The following is a 12,029-nucleotide window of genomic DNA, read 5'->3' on the forward strand; positions in this document are numbered from 1 at the left end:
CATATCACAATCACAACAACCAAGTATAATTTACCGTGCCACGGTAAATGGATATAACGTTTTTCATTCGCCAATGTTCTCCATACAAACGTGCTCAATATGCCTTGCTTTGCCACTCTGAGACGTTTTTTCAGCGTATCACAAATAAACCAACCAAGCATGGTCAAAGCTTAAGGTCCCCCTAAGTACAGCTTTTTACTCGCCAATGTTGGCATACAAACATGTTCGCTCAATATAAATGTTTTGCCACTCGATAAATTTTACGACTTCGCACGGCACCAGACCTATCAACGATCAGGCATAACTTACGGTGCGTACAGTAAACTCGGTAAGGCTCTTTCAATCGAATTTCTCAACCTATCACTATCACCCGGTAACTCCGCTCAGTGTTTTGTTCGTCAGTGTTCGCATACAAACTTGCTTACGTCAATAAAAACGTTTGACTGCTAACAGACGGTAACAAAATACCAATATATATTTCTTTACTTATACTCGATTTGGTGAGCTCAGTGTAGTTGGTTTTAGTATTTTGAAGAACTTTGGAATCGGTGCTATATCGAGGCCGAGATGAAGAGTTGATTTTCTAATATCCATGTCCAGAATAGAATTTTTTAAACTGTTTATTGTAATGTTCCGAATCGCCGGATCGTGTCTGTTATATTTATTTGAAAATAAGTCCTGAATTTGTTTTATTTCAGTGAGTAACGATTAAACCAATCAGGCCTGGTCTGCGGTGTCCAGTTGCACATTGTAATCATTTTCTTATCCAACGTTCTCTCATACAAAGTTAAAATAAAAAGGTTTTGCCACTCATAAACAGATAACGGTTTGTGTAATTCTCAAGCGCAATTTGATAAGCTAAGCATAGTTTAGGACCTTAGGTTGTCGTATGTTTTTATATAAAGGACCGTGAGGTAGTGCTATTTCGGAATCAAGGAGGATCCGGAGACGTGTTTTAATAATCCGGAGTATCAAGATTGTATTAAAATGTGTATTAAACCGCCGTGTCGTGTACGTTACCTCTACGAAGAGTCCTCTCATTCAACGTATATCGGTTATAAAAACCATGCTAGGTCTGCGGTGTTCAGTTACCAATTACAACGTTTTTCTTCGCCCGGCGCTCTCCCATGCAAAGTTATTTACGTCAAAATAAAAAGGTTTTGCCAATTACGCACAGATACCGACTTAATTAAGGATGCATTTCTGGAGCGTACTTTGATAAGCTACTTATGATTCAGTTAGATTGTCGTGTGTTTTTACATAATGACCGTGGTGACTGGGTAGTGCTATTCTGGAGTCAACAGATAGAGTCCTTTCTCATAATCCAGATCCGCAGACGTTTCTTAGACAATCCGGAGCATCAACATTATATTTAAATGTTTTGAATCGCCGAATCGTGTTCGTTACCTCAGTAAAGACTCCTTTCATTTTAACGGATTTAGGTTAAACCAACCACACTTGGTCTGCGGTGTCCAATTACCCGTTACAAACGCTTTTCATTCGCGAATTCTCACTCGTACAATTTTGTTTACGCGAGCATAAAGGTTTCGCCACTTAAGATTCGATAACGGTTTGCGAATATATCTCAAGTGTCCCGTTGATAAGTTTAGCTAAGTATAGTTTGTGTAAGCGCTGTTTACTGTAGTTACTGTGTTCTTATTATGAACATTAAAGTTTACCAAATGAACAGCGTATCCGTTTTTTGTAGAATGAGAGTGAATTATAGTTTGGATCTTTTGTACAAAGCTCCCGCCATTAATGCAAAAATGTGAGATTTGAGAAAAACAAGCGAGTTTTAAAATAACGAATTAGAATATTTCCAGTTGGGGTTAGGAATGATTTAAATTTTGAATTTCCAGTGCAATCTGCATTCCTAACCCAAAGACTAACTGGATATTTACTAGTTTTCTTGTTTTGACCTTTGGGGCGCTTCGTACAAAAGATCATTTAGTTAAAAGTGGCCTTAGTTTTATAATATGTGGAGACGTGAAGTTATTCAGCTATAACATATTTTTCAGTAATGACGTTCATATAGGGAGTGATACAAGAGGTTTGATAGTATGTTCTTTAGTAATGTACAGCTTCGCTGAGGAATCAAACCTATTTATTTTTAATGTAGTACGCGTAATCTTGATTTGAGGAAAGATATTAAAAAAAAAAACGATTTTTAGCCAGGCACTCGTTCTGATAAACAAGTCGTCATATAACGATATCATCACGTCATATTTTGTCTATGATGTCATTTTGGGTATATTATAATTAACGTTCAAAAAACTGAACTTGTTAGGAGTCTATCCATTCAAAGTTAAAAGACTGACAGAAAATCCTTAAATTTTTTATTATCACCTTTTGAAGCGCTCTACAAACACGATGATTCAATATGCTGTTTTTGGCGAAATTGATAATTTCTGACCCGGAAAACCAGTTGAAATTGAAACTATACTATTTGCAGCACAAAACCTAATATTAAATGCAGTGAAGCATATAATTGTTTTCAAGTGCTTCCGTTCCTTCTTACAAAAGGTATAATTTAATTGAGCTGTTTTTGATTCATTTCCTGTCAGTCAGTCAACCTGGACTTTGCACAGTGAATTGTTACTGAATTCCACATGACCAAACTCAAATCTAACATGATACATAAGCATATCGTAGTCTAAGTCTATGTACGACTCATATTAGAGATAAACAAATACCTTTAAAGACGTTACTAATCGTAGTTGTTAGTCTGGTGTGTGACAGATCAACTAGAGTTCCACTTTGTAGAATGTCATTCAGACGTAGTTACTATTATTATTATTTAACGGTGCATATAACTAGCGTAGTTTTGTGCAACAGGACAATGCTATCACGCGTTGGGTGCTTCTTCCTGCCACGAGGGCGTATTCTAAAACAAAAGATAAAATTCTGGAATTGTTAGCAAATTGATAATATCTACGAGGAATATATTCAGTTCTTTGCAATGATTAATTTAAACAGATTTTGGGACGTCATAGCGGAGACAATATTTTATAAAATGTTCGACGGTTTACGATTATTAGAAATAAGAATTAAGATATGAACTTTGATAGCTAGCTTGTCAAAGATAGACAAAGGTGTAAGATAAGAAGAAATGGTTTGCCATATTATTAGGCAGTCGGTTGCGTATCTACGTCAACTTGCTATGCGAACATGAAGTTAGCTCACAATATTTCAAATGTATAGATCACTGCGCCCACAAAATACCGGAACAAGTGTTTATTTTTATTTATAAAACCGTGGTTGTGAAGTACAAAAGATCGTTAATTTGCTACGAATTTGCAACGTTACAAATATACTAAAATGTGCCCGCAAAAGAAAACCATCGTATTTCTATTTAACTTTTTAGAATATGCTCGCTAGTCTCTATTTTTTCCTTCTGGTAAACATCTAAAATAAACATGAACAAGTGTTTATTTTTATTTTTAAAACCGTGGTTGGGAAGTACAAAAGTTCGGCCACAACGTTACAAATATACTAAAATGCGCCCACAAAAGCGAATCGTCGCATCAGTTTATTTAACTTTTAGGAATCTGCTCGCTAGTCTCTATTTTTTCTTCGGGTAAATATCTAAAATAAACAAGAACAAGTATTCATTTTTATTTATGAGACCGTGAGTGAGAAAGTACTTCAGACTTTCGATTTACTATGAGAACACACAGTTAGCCCTTGACTTTCCAAATATAGGCCAGCGCGCCCACAAAACCATCGCGATTCTTATACGATTAAGCCGCTTAGTAACCACCTCTCGTTGAAACGATACAAAAATAAACAAATATAATCGTCGTACACAAAGCAATGAAGCAGAAAACTTATTTTTGTTTTATTTTTGAAACGAAACACTCGCTTACAGAAATGATCTCATACCATGGCTTATTTATTCAATCGCGAGCCAGGAATGTTGTATGTGTATGTTTCCTTGACCATAAATAAACCACATGTAAGCTTTAACATTATCTTTGGATCGTGCGTGAAATGGCTATAAAATAAGTAATTTGACGAAAACTTAAAAACACAAAAAAATGCTTTAAAGTTATTCATCCGTGTCAGGTGATGTAGTAGCCCTCGGGCGCGGTTTTTGGTTAATTTGTTACGCAAGTTTGTTGGTCGTTGATTAGTATTTTAGTTGCAAATAGATTTAGTTGTTTCCCATATAGTTTCGACTGTAGTTTTGTGGTGTTCAAGTTCGATGTCTCGTGACATCTCTGTAGCAATGGAGGACCTATAAATCTCTAATATCGTTTTCAGCGTGTCAGTGGTATTTTGCAACTCTTCTATCAGTATTCTTCCCACTTTTAGTTAAATGCTCGGGACTTTGCTTCAAAAAAAACTTGCAACTCCTCTATCAGTACTCTCTCCCATTTTATTTGAGGGCTTGGGACAAGGCTCTAAACAAACCTAAAACCATTTTACCAGCACTCTTTTCAGTTTTGGTTGGGGGCTCAAGACCTTGATTTGAGCAAACTTGCATCTCTCTTATGTGTACTATTTCCACTTTTAGTTGAGAATTCGGGACCTCGTTTGGGCAAACTTGCAACTCTTCTATCATTACTCTCTTCACTTTTAGTAGACAGCGCGGGACCTCACTTTATAGTCGGGTCTTGATTTGAAAAAGCGTGTGTAAAAAATAAATAGGACCAGTACGATTCCCAGGAATGTGTAATGTCGTAGATTCAATGGGGTGATACGACCATGCTACGGCTATCAAAATCAGTTAGACATTACAATATGCCTAATGATGGGATTAGGGGTTCACAAGGGTTAATACGGACCCGTTCTTGGAATATCGAGCTAATCAGCGAACCCGTTCTTGTATTTTAGACTTTAGACGACCGAAGTAAATGGGCAATAGCACTGCAGCTGACGACTAGCGTTATGTTTGATGTTTTAAAAATGATAAATTAGATTTATATGAAGCGTGTTATATTATGCAGTTTACGTATCGGCATACATATACAGGGTGTCCATAAAGTCCCTTTACAATTTCAATTTTGTTATGAAGTCAGTTCTCAATATATCTTAACCAGGTTTGTTGTTTTTTAATCAGTAATTGTTTACATAGTTTCACTTAATTTATTATATCCAAACAATATATGGTATTGATAAATTCCCTTTTTTTAATTTGAAAAAATTCCAAGACTTTTTGGACACCCTATATTATCTAAATTGAGGGAATCTGTTATTAGGGGGTTTAATACAAAAAATAACCCACTTTAAAATTTTGAATCGCATCATTGAATATACACCACTGTATCAACAATACGAATGACCAACGTACACGAAACATTATTAGTCACGAGATTGTCTATATAGTAACTCAACATCTTGTTTAGAACTCTGCTAACGGTAACAGCGTTGTAATAACACAGTACAAAGTCCGACTGAATAACACGGAAGATTTATCGATCTAACAGAGGATCATTCGCACAAGGCCCAACGTTTTTATTGCGCGGGCCACATTGTGCCCCTCATTCGATTTCGCGGGCCGAATTCTTACTCAGAAACGCTTTGAAAGTGGGTAACCTAAGTAAATTGGGTTAATAGACAATGTCAAAGAAATTGTAATGCTTAGACCTCGAAAAGTCGTTCCCAGGCGGTGGGGCGCCACACAAGGGGGTGTAGACAATTTTTGAAGTAGCGTGAAGTTAATTAAAAATAAAAATATTTGTTAAATTTGATCCTGCCCAGTGCCCACCTTATTTTGGATATTTACATTTCCATTTATTTCACTATTTACGTTCCATCTACGTATTTTCAACGTGGTTTCTAAATGAAACATACTTTCGCTTTACTATGTCTTATTTGTAGCTTATTGTTAGCTAACTATTTTTGAGGGGGGGCGCGAGACTTGTGAAATTTTAAAAATTTAGCTACAACGAAAGTCCAAGCCATTGTAATGGTTAGACTCCCCCGGGATGGGCAATGTTTTTGGATCGGGGGCCAAAAATGTTGCCCACCTATACTGGCGGGCCGTGTAAGTGTGACGAAAATAGTTACATTTCATGAACAAAATTTTTTTCACTTAACAATGTTAAAAAAGCGAAGATGTAAAAAAGCCTCGTGGCAAAACTAAATTTTATCACAATTCCAACTACTTCTTTGGGCTATTTTTAGCTCAATCATTTAAATTTGGTTTTGGTTTGGTTGTGGCAGCATCAGGCGGTTGAATCACTCAACGGGTCAGATAAGGGCCAAAGGCCATAGTTTGTCCTTGTCAGGGTTATAGTAGACAATATATATAGGATTTTCTTTTTAAAAACAATGTCAGCAGAGAACGGTCCCCGCAGAACTTGGAACAATTCAGGTTAATTAAACGATCTTGGAAGACACTAGTGAAAGAGTAGAGTAGTTCGCGTAACAGTCGACTCCCTTCACCGTCCCAAGATTCATGAAAATACGTATCTGCTGGTTATTCACTTCCTGACTCGGTCCTGATGGCTGATACGTCTTATTATTAAAGCATCTTGTCTCATTTCGTCTGCCTTGTAATATATATATATATGAAATCTTGGGTCTTTTGTACAAAGCGCACGCCAAGAAAAAAAATAAAAGTACTTGCCAATTCTCAAAATAAGAAAATTAGCAATTATCCAGTTGCATATATCCAGTATCCAGAAGTAGGAATGCAGATTGCGCTGGAATCTGCATTCCTTGTACAAAAAATTCAAGAAGTTTTCTTAACTACATTCTAGAGTTTCTACTTTACTACTGTATATTATTAACTCGAAAATTCTATTGAATTTGCTTAGTTTTCTAAAAGTATAGCATTGAAACAACAGATCATAATCCCAAATTATTCAATTAAATTATAAACATTCATGGTCCTAGTCTAACGGAACTTTTACTAAATTTATTATCTACGTCCCAAGATTGTTAGGTCCTAACGTCAGTCATTTTAAACCTTTTGTCTTTAATACAACATCGTGGTTTTGTTTTTATAACATATTTCGCATTGGTTATGCTTTAGCAACCACGTCATAGATGGGACTTGTGTAAATGGTGTCTTTCTGAAACAGCCCATAACAAGCGTTTGTTAATAGACTGCTAGAGCTATATTGGATGGTTATTTCGTTTCCATGGGGCATTCGTGTTGATATTGCTTTTAGACACAGGAGTTGGCAATGTTTTTGGACCAGGGAACGCAAAATTATGCCCACCTAGACTGGCGGGCTATGTAAGTGTGACGTAAAAAATTACATTTTATGAACAATATTTACAGTGTTACAAAGGCAAAAGTGGAAAACAATAAGCCTCTCGCCAAAACTAAATTTAATTGCAATCTCAACAAATTTTTTGAGCTATGTTTTAGCTTAAATCTCGAATTTTGTTATCAGTTTAACTGTGGTAGCATCAGGCGGACATGTTTGAATTATAAGTTTGAACGGGTCGGATTTGGTCTGCGAGCCGTAGTTTGTTCATATCAATGTTAGAGGCTGATAGGAGGTGATAGCTATAATGTAAACGTTTCTAATATGTGATAAAAAGAGAAAATAATTATAATATTCGAATGTGAGTTCAATATTATTTTAAATCTTCATATGTTCAATTTTCCAGTCAAAAATTAGACCAATTTCAGAACCATCTGAAAGCAATTTCCAAAAAAGATATTCAATATTTTAGACAAAATTTCATTCATTCTTTTTAAACATCTCTTTTCGCACAGATATATTTGCGTATAAGTAGTAAGTTTTAGTAAAATTACATGGTCTTGAACGTTTTATAAAAGTGCGTTAACATTCTCACAAAACTGAGTTTTTGAAATCATCCTTTTCATGAAGGTTTTCGCTTTCATGGGAATTTCCACAAATCAATTCGAACCTTAGAAGGAAGTGCTGGGAACAGTAAAAATTGCAATGTTGCATTATTATGTCACAAGACATATTATCGAAACCTATTGAGCCATCATAATGAAGTAGCAATGCTGGTCATGTGAATGTATTCAAATACCGTGGTATGATTCAATTCGAATTTCGAGGTATTTTGTGCGTTATAACATTGTTATTGAATACTGGTGATGTATTATTTTATTTAAGTTCTCTGAAGGCAAGATCTCAAGCTTGTAACTAAAAAAGGAAATCAGTAGGCTACTGATAAAAGGACTACGTGCGACCAATAACGCTTGTCGTATATAGACTGCATTCAAAAGCAATATCAGTGAATAGCGGTAACCGCCAAAGTTTTTAGACCAGAGCCAAACAACATGCCCACCTCGACTGGCAGGCCATGTAAGTGTGACGTTAAAAGTTACATTTTAAAAACATGATCTACAGTGTTACAAAAGCAAAAGTGGGAAACAATAATCCCCGTGCCAAAACTAAATCGCAATCTCACCAAATTCCTTGAGATCATTTCCAGCTAAAAGACCAAAATTTGGCTTCAATTTGTCTGTAGCAGCATCAGGCGGGCCAGATTGAACTACTCAACGGGCCGGATTTGGCTCGCGGGCCGTAGTATGCCCATGCTAGAGTTATCGCTATACGTGAAAAGAATTAAACTGAAAATTGTCAGAAAAACCAACTCATCTGAAATGCTCAATAAAAGTAGAGGGAGAATTGAGAGAAGAGCCATATTCAACAAATAACGCATGTTGTTATAAATAACATTTTGTACTAAAAAATAATGTTAGAAGATAGCTGACATAGGTAATTTCATGATAGGTGATGTCAGTTCTTCATATTTTTGTTCTGTGGCGCTCATTAGTTCAGACATATGGTGTTTTTTTGTTATATTAACTTGCGTTTGTATATCGTTTTCTACTCTATTGAATTCACATGGATAACAATTACATGGTCATGATATTGAATTTTAGAAAAGGATTGGGAGAAGCGTCACAATCAACAAATAACGCGTGTCGCTATTTATAGAATTTTCTATTTAAAAACAATGTCAGCAGAGAACGGTTTCCGCAATACTTGGAAAAATTCAGGTTAAACGTTCTTGGAAAACACTAGTGAAAGGAAATTTGGTGATACTTTGATATGCGGTCTCAGCGGGGTGTGATCTCAGCGATTTTAGTTAGAGTTAGTAACTGAATTTTATGAAGATTCCGTATGAGATTAAACGCATACCACAGTGGCAATTGTCTCCCCCTTAGTATGCGATTGAAAATTGAAATATTAGTTTGATATGAAAAGTGTCGTTTAATTGCACTCCACGTTTAGTTGAGATCACGTTGAGAAAATGATTTATACTTCATCATGTTTTGTTTTTTCTGCGTTTCTCGTATCTCAGTTACATAATTGATTAATGATTAATTATTTATGACTTTTCGTTTTTTGTACTACGTTATCCATTTGATCCGTCGGGTCTATTTTGATAAATGCGGTTGTAAATGGTTTGAAAAATACAAGATTCTTCATACAAGTGATTACCAATTAGAGAGGCCCGTGGCTTCCACAGGGGGCCACAGGGCAGTTGGATGGGACCCACGATACCAGTCGCAAAATGATTTTTTATTTCTGCAAGTAATGAGACTACAATTATGTTGCTTTGGCTTTACTAAAGTGAATCGAGATGGCCCAGCCGTAGAATGTACGCAATTTGTGCGTTGGTCGTAGTTTAGGAATGATAAACAAGGGGGCCACGAATGCTTAAATCGTCCAGAAAGGGGCGACAAGCCACAAAAGATTGGTAACTACAGCTTTATATACTTGTGGTGCTTATGCTGCAGTAGCGAGGTCCGCAGTGGTTTGTGGTTAAATATTATGGCGTAAATGCGTTTTCATTGCATCTTTTATTTCATCACCGATTACTGATAGAAGAGTTTCCCGGGCACTGACAGATATATAATTAGGGCAATATATAGGTTTATACAAGCGAGATATAAGTCAGTTCAGTATTATGACGGTACTGCTTTCTCATTGTCTTGTTTATTTTGTACATGTCCTTCACCGATTACTGAGTTTAAGAGTTTCCCGGGCACTGACAGATATAAATGAGGGCAATACATAGGTATATACAAGCGAGATATAAGTCAGTTCAGTATTGTGACTTTACTGCTTTTTCATTGCCTCTTTTATTTCATCACCGATTACTGATAAAAGAGTTTCGCTAGCATTGCAGACAACGCGTTAGGGCAATGCAAGGGCTTTAACCAAGCGAGATATGAGTCAGTTCAGTATTGTGACGTTACTGCTTTCTCATTGTCTTTTTTATTTTGTACATTTCCTTCATCACCTATTACTGAAAAAAGAGTTTCGCGGGCACTGACAGATATATATATAATTAGGGCAAAACATTTTAGGGTTTATATGGACGAGAGATAAGTCAGTTCAGTATTAAAGTATTACTGTCAGTAAAAGTTACCAATAAAAATAACACTAAATACTACTCGAATGAAAAACATGAGGGGGTCATGAGGGCTAGATGACTTCGCATGGTGCCACGGCACAGAAAAGATTGCGAACCACTGAAATAGATTATTGTTCAGAGCGGGAAGGCGAATAGAGAATTCGCAAGAGAAAGCGTAATCATCATTTCTAAGATTTATATATATATTTCGATTATTACCGCATTGTTGCGTTATATTATGGTATTATGACAAAATAAATTAAAGAATGCGTAGAATTTTATCAAGAATAATAAAACGCCTCAAGATATGAATAGAACAAACCGCAAAAGCTAATTTAGGTCGCGCATTCCTCTGTGTATAAATATAGCCTAATGTGGAACAAAGAACGACGGTATTTTTCGTTATTGATTTAGTTTCTACGGGAATAACTACTTATCCTTCTTATATGCTTTTGTACCGGTGGATCCGTATGGATATGATGCAAAGATGCTGTAGTGAGAGTAAAGATAACTATTCTTAGTGATAACATGTGTCCATATAAGAAAACAGTCATCAATGAGGTACTGTGATTTAACTAAAAGTTTTTTTCTAAAAGTTTAGATTCTAGATTCGCTATAAAAATGTTTGCATATTGGATAGTATTCTTTGTTTTCGTTTTTGCACAACAAAGTCGTTTAACAACAAACAGCGTTATATGCAGCAGTCACTGATATTGTCAAAAATCAATACGTATTGTGAAAAAAACGAATTTTTTTTATCAGATGTTGCCCAACCCATTTTTACGCCCGGGGTGAGTTATTAGATATTGAGTGGGACTTTTTATCTGCAAATACACGCAGCCGAATCCGGTTTTAACTACTGACTTCGGAATCGCGGATATTTCGACTCCGACAATTTTGAATACAAAAGGCGTTTGATAGCGTCTTTCTTTTTAGTTGAAAATTCCTTCCTGTCTTTCAGAAACTTATTAAAACCTTCACTCCGATTATTAACTCCGGATAGATTAAAATTTTGACTCCGATTCTGTAAATTTTAGGGTTTGACCAATGTTAGCAAAAAAAAAAAAAAACGAAAATCACCGATTCGAGCTCTGCAACCCATAACATAACATTACAGCATTTTGGCCTCGGGCTTTCTATCATAATGTACATGTAGTGCTATATTTTCACGCGAGCTTGAACTATTTTTCCATTGACGCTTAATATAGTTTGTGTGTAGCACAGCTTGGCTCTTTGAGCCGACACTAGTGCTTTTGCATTGAACATTTTACGCGAACGTCGGTGCTCCTGAAGCATTCGTACCAAGATGGCGCACAACCTAAACATAGTATGTGTACCAGGTTGGGGTTGTTTAGGTTGTGCGTTATCTTGGTACGAATACTTAGGGAGCAACCAAACGTCTGATTTAAAATCGTAGAATTTGAAGTCAATCGAGATTTCGTAATTTAATCTTGATAGTGTGGATAAGCATGAAGCTGTGGCGAATTGTTAAGAGTAACGATTTGATGTGGGATTTGTGATATGTTCTGGGCAACAATAAATATTATAAATAGCTTAGGAAAACTAGTTAGAATCAGCGCCTTCTTTTAGAACTTCCAAAGTTCGGAATACCTCATACGTTTTTTTGTTTAGGTTTGTACATATTGTCTGTTTCTCCGACGTGACTTTTTGTCTCTTGCTATCTGGTTCCTCAGACTAATAAGGCTCACGTTTCAGTCCAAATT

The 12,029-nt window shown here is 36.1% G+C and overlaps 2 protein-coding genes across 2 annotated transcripts in view; one reads left to right on the forward strand and one right to left on the reverse strand.

Annotated features, from left to right (window-relative positions):
• LOC120334465 (uncharacterized) overlaps positions 1-6,935 on the reverse strand; it is a 122,314-nt gene extending 115,379 nt beyond the window's left edge. Inside the window, exon 1 of the mRNA XM_078109470.1 lies at positions 6,926-6,935. The gene's annotated coding sequence lies outside the window, so the exon portion shown is untranslated. The remainder of the gene's footprint in view (positions 1-6,925) is intronic.
• Positions 1-12,029, forward strand: part of LOC120333716 (protein-glutamine gamma-glutamyltransferase 4-like) — a 57,119-nt gene that overhangs the window by 15,760 nt on the left and 29,330 nt on the right. The gene's annotated exons all lie outside the window — the stretch shown is intronic.

This window comes from Styela clava, chromosome 15 (assembly GCF_964204865.1).
Source record: "Styela clava chromosome 15, kaStyClav1.hap1.2, whole genome shotgun sequence".
Classification (NCBI taxonomy): Eukaryota; Metazoa; Chordata; class Ascidiacea; order Stolidobranchia; family Styelidae; genus Styela; species Styela clava.